Source organism: Phoenix dactylifera, chromosome 6, assembly GCF_051530095.1.
Source record: "Phoenix dactylifera cultivar Ajwa chromosome 6, Ajwa_hap1_PhDact_Kaust_v1.1, whole genome shotgun sequence".
Classification (NCBI taxonomy): Eukaryota; Viridiplantae; Streptophyta; class Magnoliopsida; order Arecales; family Arecaceae; genus Phoenix; species Phoenix dactylifera.
In genome coordinates, this window is record NC_143195.1 from 36,116,134 (window position 1) to 36,131,444 (window position 15,311).

At 36.3% G+C, this 15,311-nt stretch overlaps 1 long non-coding RNA gene across 6 annotated transcripts; it reads left to right on the top strand.

Annotated features, from left to right (window-relative positions):
- Positions 1-3,954: 3,954 nt before the first annotated feature.
- LOC103720994 (uncharacterized) lies at positions 3,955-11,489 on the top strand. 6 transcript variants are annotated; one of them, XR_015988285.2, is made up of 4 exons: positions 3,955-4,298; positions 4,398-9,090; positions 10,138-10,480; positions 10,588-11,489. It is a non-coding gene; the product is annotated as an uncharacterized LOC103720994 (long non-coding RNA). The 6 variants fall into 6 exon arrangements; XR_005511894.3 differs by having other exon boundaries at positions 3,961-4,298; positions 4,398-7,203; positions 8,920-10,480; XR_015988282.2 differs by having other exon boundaries at positions 3,964-4,298; positions 4,398-4,447; positions 6,823-10,480.
- Positions 11,490-15,311: the final 3,822 nt, after the last annotated feature.

The window sequence follows — 15,311 nt, forward strand, 5'->3', positions numbered from 1 at the left end:
GACAGAGATGATATCTTGTGTTATAATATCCAGTTAACAACCTAAATAGCATAGAGTTGAATCATATAAACAGCAATAAATTCTAAAAGTTTTTGAATTTTGGGATGATAAACATATTTAGGATTTCAGTTGATAGAATCAGTGGATATGACTCAGACGACTTACTTCATCCACCGTATGGTCAGTGATGTGGCGCAGCCAAGTAGCCAACCATGCCACTCAGGTGGCACTTGGGATGCATTATAACGGCCCATCTGTGCATACTCCACCCATCTGTGCCATCCTGCACATTCACCAATTTCATATTCTCATCATTTCTGAGACAAGATTTTCAGTGTTGAATGCTATGAATAATATATTCGCAGAAAAAATCAAGTTCGACTGCTTATACAGAAAGTTCTCAGCAATATGGACCTCCAAACTAGACTCATGGACCTCCCGTTGCATTATGGTTGGCAGTCAAGCAGAAGTAACGTCAGATATAAGACTGCATGATTTTTCAGTTTATGCCTTCTATAAAGGAAAATTCTGAGACCCTTTGAAGAATAAATTAATGTGCAAGTGCAAAACAATATCTTATTAACAAGTAATCGAATTAAATAAATTCAGTTATCTTCACTATGACTCGATGAATAACATAACTTGAGTAACCCACCATCAATATTATCCACTAACTGGTCCCAAGTGGTAGACTTGAGAGGGAGAAAGGTCATTTAGAGAAGCCTATCTGCTGCGAAACTATCCAAAGATAAAATGGATAAAGTGTCATTGTAAGAACGTAATCCGCTCGATTTATATGTAAGGATGTGTGTACATACATACACACATTATATACATATTATATTGCGAAAAAATATCAATGGAAGAAAAATTATCAACTTGAACAATATTTGTTACAAGTACAATCAAGAAAACTATGAGAAAGAAGTCATAAACGTATATGCACATCTTCTACTATACAACATCAACCTCATTTTATCAGGCCTTATCAAGTGAGAAACGCATAGAACTGACGATATTTCTAGGATATAGAATTTATACCTCATATGAAAAAAATCTATGCATACTTCTATAGGCAGATATTCCAAGAAGCATTTGTGAAGACTATCTATAAACAATCATTTAAGTTAAATAATTAAATAGTATTGTTTATTGAATCATGGCCTTCCTATGATATAGAATGGCAACACGCTGACATAGCAAGTTCAGGAAAAAGCAGCTTTCTTTCACATGGTTATTCACAAAATAAGTCTGAAGTAAAACATATTGATTATGACAAAATTCAACTACTTTAGCATGAAATTGCATATATGTTGCATAAACCTAATAATAGAATACCATGATAATAATAAAGGTACTTACAATAGATTCCCATCCAGAAGGCATTTCCTGTAAAAAGCAACAAATGTGGAATATCAGAGACTTGTAATTAAAAAAAGACAATAAGACAAGGTTAATTGTTATATGCTTATACATAAATGTCAATAAACTGCAATGTAAGGCAACTAAGCATAATGCACGTACCTAGAAAGTAAATGAACAAAATATTTATGATCTCTGGCACAGTTGGGCCTCCTTTCTTTGACAAGTGTCAAAAATAAGCCTAATGCACCTATGAGGTCCAAGAAAAATGATTATAGAAAGTTTGTCATAAATAATTTTTTTTATTCGTCATATGACATTATCTTGCCAGTTCACTGAGAATGAATTGTTTGGTGGTCTAGGGATCCTGTACAGTCGTGAGAGGAAAAATTACAAGTCATTAACCCAAACCAACTCAGGGAAAATATGTTTAGATTTTGGCTATGATAAATTCTAGAAAATCAATTAAAACATCAATTGTTGCATCATGAGTTACGCCCTAATCTTGAAATAAATTCAAAAAACAGATTTCTAAGTCATACGAGTCCAATGCAATGTCCCAAACTCCTGCCTTTACAAAAATTCCGAGCGAATAACATAAATGACACCAAAAAGAACAATTTTTTAGTAAAAAAATCGAATTGATAAAGATGATCATGGTCATTTAAGCACAAGAAATCATCAAGCAAACTTTGGCCTCCATCTTTCCGAACATATAAATCTCCTGGAATAGCTGGGGCGATGCAAACCCCTTTAGAGAACTAACGTGCTTCCAATTCTGGCATTTTCTTGTGCAGAAATAAAATGATCAAGTTGAAGAGAAACCTAGATAAATTCAACAAATCAATAAAATCCCAGGCTCCAGATTGATGTGGAAGGGGAAAATTAACGGCCACGCACTGAAATAAAATGAGATTTCGCACTAGGAGAAATAAATCCATCAAATAAAGGTTGATTACAAAAAAATAAATTCGACAAATAAGAAAATCATGCCAACGCCCAGATGAAACTTTTAGGTCCTTATTCTTTCCTTAAAAATTCAACAACTATGGATTTGCGATGATGATTAGAGGGGGAGGAGACTCGCGTATAGCCCTCTTCTCGAAGCTGTTTGACGAAACTTCCGATGCCCTTCTCCCCGATCGCCTTGAAGACGCCCCGGACCACCGAAGCCATTCGCCTCCTCCCTTCTCCGAGAGCGCGTGAAGGAAGCCCCTCTACCCATATAAATCGCCTGTTTCGGCTGGGCTCTCCAACGACGAGTCGTTTTGCCACCGAGGTGGTGGCACGGTGGGCATGAAGCTTTAATTTTGTCAGAATGATGTAGGTTCGAAATATACGGACGCCCATTAAATGCATGAATTAAATGCTCTTTACCTAATTTATCCAATAAAATTATTATTTAGTTTGCTGATAATATTAATATGACGTATTCATATGGAGATAGAGCTGCTAGGCTAATAAGCTCTGTTACGAATGGAGAGAATACGAGAAAAAAAAATGTTCTGCCCGCATCAAATACTTTCCAGAGAAAATCAGTTGCTATGCGGATAAGATTTTTCTCACCCCTCTCTCTTCTTTTCCTAAGCACAAAAAAAAAGTTAGTTCGTTTTTTTTTTTTTCTCTTTATGATGATAAGTTAGTTCGGCTTAAAGAACGTTTGCTAACGTGTGAAGCACGTGAAGCGCGGTGGGTGTTGATGCCTTGATGGATGGCTGTGATCCTGTCTGAAGCCGGAAAATAACAAGAAACGTCTGTGAACTGCACGATGGCTTGATCTCGTTCCTTGAAATGGTTTCATCACATAACCGTAGAAAATATGTTTATATTAAGTTATTTTTTCATATAATTTATTCCTTCTTAAAAGGTTTAGAAGTCAAAAACTAATTTCTAGACTCTTCTGCAAATATCCTTTTTCCTTCTTGTGAAAATATTTCTTTAAAAAATATTGTTAGACTTTTATTCTTAAAAAAAAAAAGCTTTAAATTTTTGTTGCTGACAGAAAGGTTCCTAGCTATACATGGTAGATTTCGAGACCCAAAAATAACTCAGCACCAAATTTCCAATGCACCATTTAACCAACGATGTTACTTCAAGATCTTAATCAAATGTAATAGGCAAGCTCAAAATAGTAAGTTTTGCTAAAATATTTTCTAATTTAGCAAGACGTATTCAAATTTTAAAGAAGGATATTCAATATAAAATTAAAAAATAAAATTTGTACACCGCAGAATGCTATGCATCTATAGATTATATATATGACGTGTATTGTTTGATAGTTGCCTATCTTCTGGTGATGGCCATCCACACTAGGTAGGGACCAGCTCATTTTCAAAGACGGCTTGACTACAGTGATTGATTGGATTTAGAATTAGAGTTGTGCAGATAAGGACAAACCGCTGCTATTTGACATTTGTAAACTACTACAGACGTATGGTGTGGGCTACACGTATATAGTGAACTAAATGGTGCAGCTGATTGGGTTGCTTCTTATGCGGCTCATTATTCTGGAGGTTTCGTTTGGAGGAAGTATAACATAGTACCGAGTTTTTTATCTGTTTTGTTATTTTCAAATTTTGTTGGCCACATCCATATTTGTAGAGTGTGAGCCGTTGTTGTACCAAAATAAATAAATAAATAAATAGTGCACCGGTAGAAGATGCAGATCAACCATCTACTGCCAGTTTATTTTTGAACTTAAAAATAACGTGAGATATTACTAGGGATTTGCTGATAATTTGTACCGAAACCCGACAGCAAGGCAATGGCGGATTATGGTTAGGTTTTCGCCAGTAGCCAGGAATCCATCCCATTCTCAGGTTATAAGAGAAGAGGGCGAGATGCCGAGGAGCAGCAATCGCTCGCCCAATGTCGATGCTGTTCGTCGACATGGAAAACCCTTCCTCGCTTGGACGTTCGACTCAAAGATCGTTGCCGTATTCTTCTCCAATCCCTCCCCATTCCCTTAGGTCATATCAAAATCGAGAAATTTATTCGAGCAATTATGACATTCTCATCTGTTCATTTCTTCCTAGGTTGCGGCTTTGGGGATAGCCGCGGAGGAGACCTCTCTGCCTGAGAAAAGGTTTATATTCTCCTTCATTTTTTCTTCTGAGGCTTAATAAAATGATGGTTTGACTATAATACAACCCGCTGTAATGATAGTCAAAACTTATATATGACAATTTATAATCTGTTTTATGTGCTTCCATGCAGTGAAGAAGTATCTGTATTGCTGTTATAATTGTCACGAAGTTGTTGTATAAACATTTCTTTGTAGCATTCTCATGAATGGCTTAGTGAAAAGTGGAAGGGTTATGAAAGCGAAAGGGTTTGGGGAAAAAAGTTGAGAAAATATTTTTTTGAGTAGGTTTACATGGTACAACCAAAGATAGGACGTCATAAAAATTGGTTATCTTCATTTCTTTATTCTCCAATGTTGGACAAATTTTTGATTTATCTATTTCTATAGTTGTCCCTCAAGGGAGCAACTTTCGTAGAGGAGAATAAGGATGTGTCTGAACTGTCGCCATTGCCTTGAAAGAAAGGGGATTACCACCTCCTAAACCATGATGACGATGGTAATTCACGCTTTACAGTAAAGGTGATTATCGATTTTCTCCTCCCATGTGATAAAGAGAGATACGAGGGGGATGGAGAGCAAGAGAGCGGAGAAAGGCCAAGGGACATGGCCTGAGGACTTTTCTTTTAGTGATCACAATGACTTTTCCTATCAGAAGGGGACTTCTGTTCTTTCCGGTGATGGTCATTACCCTTGATACACACACAAAAAAGAAATTTATAGCATAAAGGCACATCAAACTTCAAAGACAGGAAGGTTGTGATGAGGAGCTTAGGGCTTGGGCCTTGAGAGTTTCACCATCACTCCTGACCACCATTTTTCTTGGCAAAGATGATCAATTTCGATGGAGAAAAAGGAGAGCAGCAAATTGGAGTTTGGAGAGTTTTGGGGGCACAAGATTGAAGATTTTGGGGCCTAATGTTGGTTTAGATTTTTTTTTTAAATCCACTTTGATTGGTGCAAGTTAACCAAATTGTCAAACTCAGGCAGTCTGAGGTATCAAAGCCAGCGGTTCTTTACACTTTTTTTTAAAGTTAAATTGGGTCATGATCTAATTTTGCTAGCAACATAATGGATGGTGGGACAACTGTTGACAACCCTAGCATCTGGATTTTAGAAGATTTTGTTATTGGGACTATTGGTGTGTCTAGAATCTGTCCGTAAAAAATAGAAAATGGCAATAAAAAAATATATCGAAAATCTTGGCATGGAATGTATGACAAATGGTGTCTTAGTACTGGATTTTCATTAATGCTCTAGTTGCTCAAATTATGTATCTATCCTTGATGTTGCACTTCAAACTTCAAAGTGCTGGATGGGAGTATGAAAGATCTGAGTCACCTTGCATTGTGCTAAGGTGAATGTGGAACAACATGGGGTTGCATTAAGTGTTTTGGAATTTTTTATATATGAGGAAGAAAAGTTGTGGATACTCTATCTTCTCAATAGACAATACCCATACCAGCAAATTTTTAAGCAAGTTAGCCGTGAAGGAAGCTATAAAGACCAAGGAATTTAGAATCAAATTGAGAGCAACATGGGAAAAATTGTCCCAAACGGGTCTGTAAAAGAAGGTGCAAACTGAAGCTTCAAGAGTGGCACAAGTAGATGATGGACGATCTATAAGGACTTGAACAAATCCTTGGGCTGTTAATGGAAAACTAGGGTTAAGACCGCAATAATATGACTTGTCAAAACAAGGATCATGTGAAAAAGGAACGGGAAAGACAAAGCTCATAGCTCTCACCTTAAGGTACATACCTGAAAATAAACCTCACTTGAAAAGCACACCCACATGCACATCATAAGCAAAATCTCACCTTCTTACCATAAATGATAAGTCCCTGCCGCAGAAATAATGAAAATAGTAAAATGAAATTATGTAATGTATGTTGATCCACAAAGAAAACTGCAATAATATGACTTGTCAAAACAAGGATCATGTGAAAAAGGAGCGGGAATGACGAAGCTCACAGCTCTCACCTTAAGGTACATACCTGAAAATAAACCTCACTTGAAAAGCACACCCACATGCACATCATGAGCAAAATCTCACCTTTTTACAATAAATGATAAGTCTCTGTCGCAAAAATAATGAAAATAGTAAAATGAAATGATGTAATGTATGTTGTTCCACAAAGAAAACCATAGAATACTTATCCATAATATTGTAGTTGAAAGCGTTAGGGGCATGCTTCTATTGATAATGTATTTCATATGCATACACATGCAGGTTCATACTAGCATAAGTAAACCAAGACTTGAAGCTTGCACAAGCAGCAGTTCCATTATATATCCATCATTTGAATCAATATACTATACACCTCAAGATTCAAAAGTTTATCATAGATATCAAACAAGTAATACCTTCTTCACAGGTTGACTTATAATGTTGTAAAAATCAGTCATGCCAACAATAATGAATAATAGCATGAAGGATCTAAGAAAGCAAGTATGTTTCTCACTTTCTCTTAATATATTTCAAATTGCCATACTCTTCATTCACATGATCTAGATAATAAAGTTGGATTATGCATCCGTTGTGTGAAGAGCAGAATAATATTGTGCCATCTTGTATTTATTGAGGATTGTGATTTTCTTATTTTTGTGAAGCTTGCAGTTTCTTGACTTAATTTAATCTTCATTCATGTTGGAAATTGAGTCACAACCGTCAGCATAGAGTGACTAATTGTTGACTGCTTAATGCAGACGAAGCACCTTACGCATACCAGCGTGCTGCCTCCAAGTTTAATTACTAGGTGTTACTTTTCACACAATGCATCACCTTATGGCATTTTTGCATGTATATCTATTGACCTTACCACTGTGTAATCATGATTCCGAACTTTGTCATGGTGCCACACCATTGTTTTAAAAATCCACATGCTGAACTTTGAATATCTAGGAATGGTTTACTCAAGTCAACATAAAATCTGATTATCTACTACCTCTTTAATGTACGAATTTCATAATTAAATTATGGTAATTTTAAGCAATGGCCTAAATGATGTTTACATTTCTTTAGTATGTAAACAACAGAACTGAAAAAAATCTCACTAGAAAACACTACATTGCTAAATGGATTAGTAAATACAACTCATAGATCTATCATATATTATGAAATCGTATATGGTGGATTAGTTTTAACCACAGAATTATCAGGTAGCATGCTTTTACTGGTATTTTGGAATTCCTATGAACCTTTATACTTGTGTGATGCCCAGTTGTATGAGCTTATCATTTTCTGTGGCTGTTTTATCGGTCTCAATATCTGCCCTTGGTTATAAATACAGCTCCTTTTTCTACCACTTTTTGACATGCAGCCTCTGTTAAATTATTTAATAACTGGGTCAATGCAATATGCAACAAAAGATCCAATGCATTAACTTTGTCTTCGTCTGATGTCTTCTAATTGTTAAGCTATAATTGCCTGCTTGCTGAAAACTTACCTTGTAACTATTTTCCATTGTCATCACATCTCCATTATTGCCTCCATCGATCTCATCTTGAAAGAAATGATATTGTTGTCAGTTCAATTTCATCTTAATGTTTTATCCTTTCTCTTTCAGTATTCCCTTTTTTTCTCCTTTTTCTAGTGGCATATTCTCAATTTGGCTGACATTCTTGCAAGCATCAATGAAAGTTCTGCAGTGCTTCACTTTTTTTGCATTCTTTGACAAGTTCTTTTAGAGCATCCAACAAATATGTCAGACAGAATGTAATCTTCTTGACATGCTGTCAACCTACAAAACCTGCATCTGATACAGTTTATCGAAAAAGAATTGAAATATTTATAAGTACTACTGTAAGCATAAATATGTGGACATGCACAAGTGTGTCACCGTTTCCTATGTCGCAAGTTGGGTCACTTGCTTATCAAGTTCACACAGACCAGTTTGGTAAGTAGGATCAGACAACGTCTGTCTAATAAAACAATCTAATACTTCAATATGTTCATCTTCTTGTTCTGTTAGAGGGCCTTCTTGATAGTTTACTGTTATTATTAAATTCTTAGTGTATCCTCATTGCTTAATCATTAATTTTTTTGATACAATGAACAATCCATAAACTGCTCATTTATCATAACATAAATGATCATCTAGTCTATGCATCTGTTGTAGTTTGTAACCTCTTAAAATTAGCGAACGCAATTGAGTTTATGGTTTAGATTGGAGAATGAACATCAGAATAGTCACTGGTCTTATAGTGGATGAGCTCAAGAAGTTGTCTCATGTAGTAAGAATTTGACAAATTGAGAACAACACTGGTTATTTTAAATAGTTTCTCTCATGTTTGTACTGGTGGAATGAAATTGTATGACAATCAAGGATGAAATAACTCCTTTTTTTATTATATTCTTTCTTTTCCTTTTAAATGAAATTGTGAACTACTTAAAAATGATCATCTCATGGTTAATTTCTCAGCATAGATCTCAGAGTCTAGTCTTCTGTGAACTAAAATTGTTATTGTTTCAGTGAATGTGGAGAGAGTAAGTTTAGGATATGCCCTGTGATTGTGGAAATTCATGAAGCAACATTTATGGGGTTGAATCCCAACTGATTAGGATGAGGCTTGTCAGCTAAAGTATGGTTGATGGCTCAGCACTGAACAAATTTCAATATTTGATTGCATATGAATCTCCGCAGGTGATCTTGAATCATAGTCCATATTCATATATTGTTTTACTAGTTTTATCCTTTTTTTCTCATAAAGGAAGTGGATATAGGATACAGCATGGCAGGTTATTTTCTCTTCAAGAATTCTCTGTTGCTGTCACAGGCATGCTTTTTCATATGATTTCCCTCATAAAGCTTCCCCATGCTGTAGATTCTTGTTTTATATTGCAAACATGATATTTTCATTTTATCTTTGGATCTCTCAAAGAATTAAACTCGCATAGAACCCAATCATGATTTATGCCTGAAACATGATAGCCCAGTGAGAAAACTTCAGCTGGTTAGGACTGTGCTCATCACACACTGGTGCTTTAGGATTGCACGGGTCTTTTTGTTAATGGGCACCTTTACATGTAGTCTGAAAAGAAAAAGGAGACTTATAGAGACTTGGCCTTAGTTTTTCCAACTAAAGTCTGATGGGAGAATGGCATGCAATGCACATGATTTTCGATAGCTATAACATTTGCTTAAAATATGCAGAAGTTTGATTTGAGTAAGCTGTGATCACAGGTTCAAACACTCTTAAGTCAGTCAATGCATCTAATTCTGAGGTTATGCCTGAAAAGATATTAAAGATGCACAATTATCATAGGCATTTATGTTTTTGTAAAGTTGTTTCTGTGATTTTTTAAGTAATTATTTTGAGCTAGCAAGCATAATATTTTTGGCATATTCTTACCTGTGACTTGAATAAAAGATATATTACCCATTTCTTGATCTTGTGACTTAGTTGTATGTGAAATAGATTCTCCTGCTTTCTTGTACAGTTTTTTTTTTTTTTGAATTATTATACTCACGAGTTCTTTGAAATGGTTAATGACCGTCATGGCTAGGCATTGGTAACTCTCCCATACCTTGTCATCCCACTATGTTATATACATGCATTCACAAACATAAACAGATATACAGCTGCACCGATCAGTAATCTCTCTCTTATTAAGTCCATTTTGTTCTATATTCTCTCTGAAATTTTCTATCTTTTTTGCTGACATTAGTTATATTGTTAAATGAGCACAGAATGAAGAAGACCAACACATCAAAAGAGGTCAGCAATCCAATCATTTTTTGGTATTGAAATTCAATCTTTCAAATTCTGGCCATCCTTATCTTCCTGGTTGCATCATAAGTTTCACTGCTTCATATGCCTGGTTGCACAATGGAGGCTCCTCTGGATCAGCTTGTCCGTGAAAGCTCGCAACCTGTTGCTTTTTACTACAACGGTTCTCGAAAGCTCTGAGCCAAAGCTTTAATCCACATCTAATATCCATCATATGATTCATATCAACTCCAAACTAGGCAACTACAACAATTTGACAGCATCAGAAGTAATGTCCATAGTCAAAGCAAAAGAAGAATGGTGGTAGAGCTTTCCCACTTCTGTTTAATCTTTCATATTATTTGATTTTCTACCCAGGATGCGTCACATTGTTGTTTACCTGATTATTTCTTCCTCCCTGATTATACCAGGTATGAAGTATGCCCTCTGTCGTTAATTCATGCTTACTGCTTCCAGCAAGGTTGAAATCAACAGACCTTTTCAACTGTCATAGGAATTTAGCCATGGCCATGAATATTCTTGTTTTTTCCAGAGGAACCAAGTAAAAAAAAAAACTTGTAGTTGGGAATATGTTGAGGCATTTGTAAAGCCCACTTGGTGGGAGAAGGACATGCACCAGTTGACCACACTCTTCAGAGCAGGGAAAGGATGAAAGAGGGAGGGATATTATGGATGCTGAGGTCAGCGAGCACTTGGAGCAGGGTGTGTTGTTGCTGGCTTTTTCACCAAAGAGGTCTTTTAGTGCATGGTCATGCTCTCTCTTCCCACCTCACTTCCATGCATAACTTGGTGAAAGACATCATTCCATCTGAGAAAGGACCCGAGGGGAGCCCACCATGCTAGAGTCTGCTGAGGAGAAAAGAAAGAGGGGAAGAGGTGTCATTTCCTCCCCCCCCCCCCACCCTTTGATCCTTGATACATCTTATCATATCCATCTGGTCAGTCTCGTGCGATCCTCATGCCTGGGCCACTCAAATTTCTGGGACTGTGCTCACAAGAGATGGTTGTCGGGCATAGGCCACGGGTATCGTGGGGCAGTTGATGGGGACTCCATACTGTTCTTTGTGCTCTCACCTTTGTATCCATGATGTGACCTTGATACTCTGGAAAATAAATATTCAGTACATAACTGAGACTGTTCGTCCAAGTGTTAAATATTTCTAGCAATGTTATGCCTGTTCATTGTTGTAATGCATGAGAATTTTGGTTTATGATCTGGAGCTTCTGAAAAGAGCTCACTGAAATTTTAGGTCATGTATTGATCAAATTAGTAAGGAAGTGATAAAATCTCCATCAATGTTGGCTTTTTTTCTGCCTATTAACTGATCTTGGATAGGAATTTAGCACAGAGCTTTCAACAACAGTTGATTTCAGGCCTTTGTTTTATGTGAAACGAGCATGAATTTGTCTGCGCTTCTGTTGAGGTCCAAACATGTTTGCCTACCAGAAAGAATCCAAGAGAACATGACCCAGCCATTGGACAGGGATTAGTTTTCTGTAGTTCATGGATGTTGATCTTGTCGTTTACTTGTGGATGTAGAATCTTTCAGCATGTTTTTTTTTTTTCATGTAAGTTGTCAGCTGCAACTCCCCATGTGCTCTTGTAGATGGCCCTTGGCCCATGAAATTCTAGGACTTGGTTCGAAGGAAATTTAGAGCTGGAGAAATGAAGCTATTTTGGCAAATAAAATGGCTTTAAAGAGTGAAGAAAATTGTATCATTTTGTATCAAGAAATTTGGATAAAGATGGTCATACGAAAAAATTCTGACTATTTCATTTCCTATTGTTTTACTTTCAATAGTTTTAAATAATTAGTAATTAAAATGTAGCTAAGGCGGATTTATATTTAGAAATTTAAATATTAATGAGCAGAGTGCATGGATTATTATACATGAAAAAAAAAATCTATTGTTTACTGAGATCGATAAGTTTGCTGATTTGGGTGCTGATTCTCTCGGGACGATAAGTCTAGCAAAAACGATCTCCAAATTTCTACAAATTTTGATGAAGAAAATGGATTGCTCCATATATTCATTACCAAATCTCTACAGATTTTAGTGAAGAAAAATACCTTTACTATATTTTATACTAGTGCCTGATTTGAAATTAACTGCCTCAGGTGGAGATTATGATGCCGCTGGAGGAGAGGTTTCAAGTATCCATAGGAGAAATTTCTTTCTAAACTTCCATAGATTCCTTGTAATTCTACATGTCCCCCCTTCCAAGGAACACCTAATAATAATGATGATAAACATCTTTCTGAAACTTAGGCAGCAAAAACAATTACGAAAAGAAAAGAAAAGTTTATCTTCTCAAGATACGGTCTGCCATGGCACACGACCTCTAAATAAGAGTAGAATTTTACTATCCCTTGTCGAACTTGTTCTACAGATATGAGCAGCTCTCATTTGTTGCAATATCTTTTATCTGTTTCCTTAGCTCTCAAGTATGTCTGCCATGACAAAAAAAAAAAAAAAAACTTAGAATTGGAAAATTCCATCTTAGAACTTGATGTTGTTTGGTGAATATCTGTTAATTTACAGTAGTGCTGATCCCTCATTGATTACAAGAGCCGTATCTTCTTTCCCCACCACCAATGAGGGGCAAAAAGCTCACCAAGCTCTCATTGGAGGCAAAGCCCTCCTTATCCCATTCAAATCATACGTAGAAGGGCCACGTGCCACGCCTTCCAAGGCTCTACCATCACCCTTGCACTAAAATATAATCACTTGCAAAGATGGAGGAAGAAAACTCGGATTTGGAGTTCCCAAAAGGCTTTTTTTTTTTTTTAAGAGAGTTGGCCTCCCTTGGGGATGATGCCCATATATTAATGGAGACACATGCTTGGTACTCCAAGGTGACGAACCCTACCAAGAGTTCTTGACCTCTTAGCAAGCGTAAGTGCAGACAAATCTCTTCAAAGGATTGTTTGGGTTAATCCCAAATCCCAAGTCCACTTGGTTAGGATGAGACAATCCTTTGACAGTAGAAATTAGGGCTCCAGGCCAAAAAGAAATGATATTCTTTTACCCCTTGCAAGTTAATTGATGCCTATGAAAAAGAAGGAATGCTGCAGTAAATAATAAAAATGACGAGGAAAATGAGTAAGATTATAGATAATCTATAATCCATGTTTACGACATGAAAAAAAAACTATAATGAACTTATAAGTTGAATATTAGTAATGAATAACCTTTCACTACAATACATGCAATTTGTCAAATTATGTAGTCAACAAAGCAACTTAAGATTAATGAACTAGTTTTTCGCTATCCTGGAAAAATTTGATGGCTTACACCATTGATCTCATGGTTTGGAGAAAATTGTTGATGTCATGTTGTGTCATGTATGATGCGTGTGGATCGACATGGTTGTCGCCATGCAATGCCCGGTACGTGCGCCGAGCATGACTATAAACCCTGCTGTATCGGATTAATTTAAGCATCACAATGCCTGCTGTCAGGATTAGAGGAAGTGGTGCAATTACGATTGCATAAATATATAAACCTTGCAGTAGGTGATTTGAATAAGGGTTTGGTTCACATGGGTGGATGCTTCTGATTCCAGCTCTTGGAAGACATGAGTTTCTGAAGGGAAACTAGGGGGAGGCTTGGAGAATCCCAGTGAAAGCCTGTTCCCTTCCCTAGTGGGATTTTTTCTGAAAGAGCATTGGTTCATGGTAATATTGTTATAGTTGAGTAGGAGGACATGGCCAAGTGGGCACTTCATTATAGGTGATATGTAATTAATGCCATGTGAAAAAACTTGCTTAGTTCAAACTTTGGCTGACTGAGCTTTAGTTAAGATTCCAATATGATCCTTAACTAGGCATCATCATGACAGAAGGGATTTTTTTTTTTTTTTTTTTTTTTTTTTTGAGAGAGAGAGATAGCACCATGTGGGTCATTGATTTAGGCAGCTTTTGAATGTTTGATTAGGTTAGCATCACAAATAACAAAAAGGTGATCATTTAGTACTTTTTGGTGATCTCTGTACCTCTCACTTAGTTCTTGCACCGCCAAAGAAAGCTAATGAGATAGATGAATCTTGAGTTGGTATACCGAAAATTTATCAAAAAGGGTAATGAAATTGGATCGGTGGCATCATATGGGTCTTGATTAGTATGTCATTGTGAGATTTATAGGTGGTAAATCGATCATATTGTTAGAATCCATTGATTGATTGATTGATTGTGTCAAATTTAGTCGGTCTTATTAAACTTTACCTTGATTGATTTGTGATGGATTGTGCCAAACTTAGTCGGCCTTACCAAATTTCACCTTGATTAATTTATGATTGATTGTGTCAAACTTAGTCGGTTTTACCAAATTTCGTCAGCCTTTTAGTTTATATAAAGGCTGCTTCTGTACATTATAACTGACAGGTAGAAATAAAATTTTCTTCTCTCATTCTTCTATTTCGACACATACCATTCAACTCCAAAAAGAACAAAGTGTGGAGGATGTGAAATTGTGAATGCTTAGAACAGAGGCGATGAGCTAGAAATTGGAGGCCGAGAAGGCTCTGTTTTGCACCCATTTGGAGTTTTAAAGGGTCCTCAATTCCCAAATCATCAGATGTTTAAAGGTCCCATTCATGATATTTTAAGAACTTCAGACTCCCAAATACTAAACAAAACTGCAACTCATGCTCACCTCCACACCAACACCTCAGGCATATTACTCCACAATGCATTACATGGCATAAATATTTTTTTAAAAAATAGAGACACCAGACAATACATAGCCATCAACGACAATTAATAATTGGTGACAACGTCTAATCACATATGACATCTTTCCTTACCTTGACCTCTTTGCTCTAAGAATATGAGATTAAAAAAGGAGCACTACTTTTAACTACTCGTAGAGGCCAAACAACCTTGATCAAAGGTTGATTAGAGAGAGCAAGTGTCCTCTGTATCAAAGTCTTATATAGGAAAACTAACATCCCACAAGAAAAAAAAAATCTCACTCTTATCTGTCTTTATTCTTCATAGCTTTAAACTGGAAGCCTATTAGTAAACTGAGAAAAAAGCACTTATCTAACATTTAGCTTCTAGGTATTATATTTTACGAAGGCATCATTCTTTAAGCTCTCCAAGAGTACCATGACGGGTGTCCCTGGCCCACG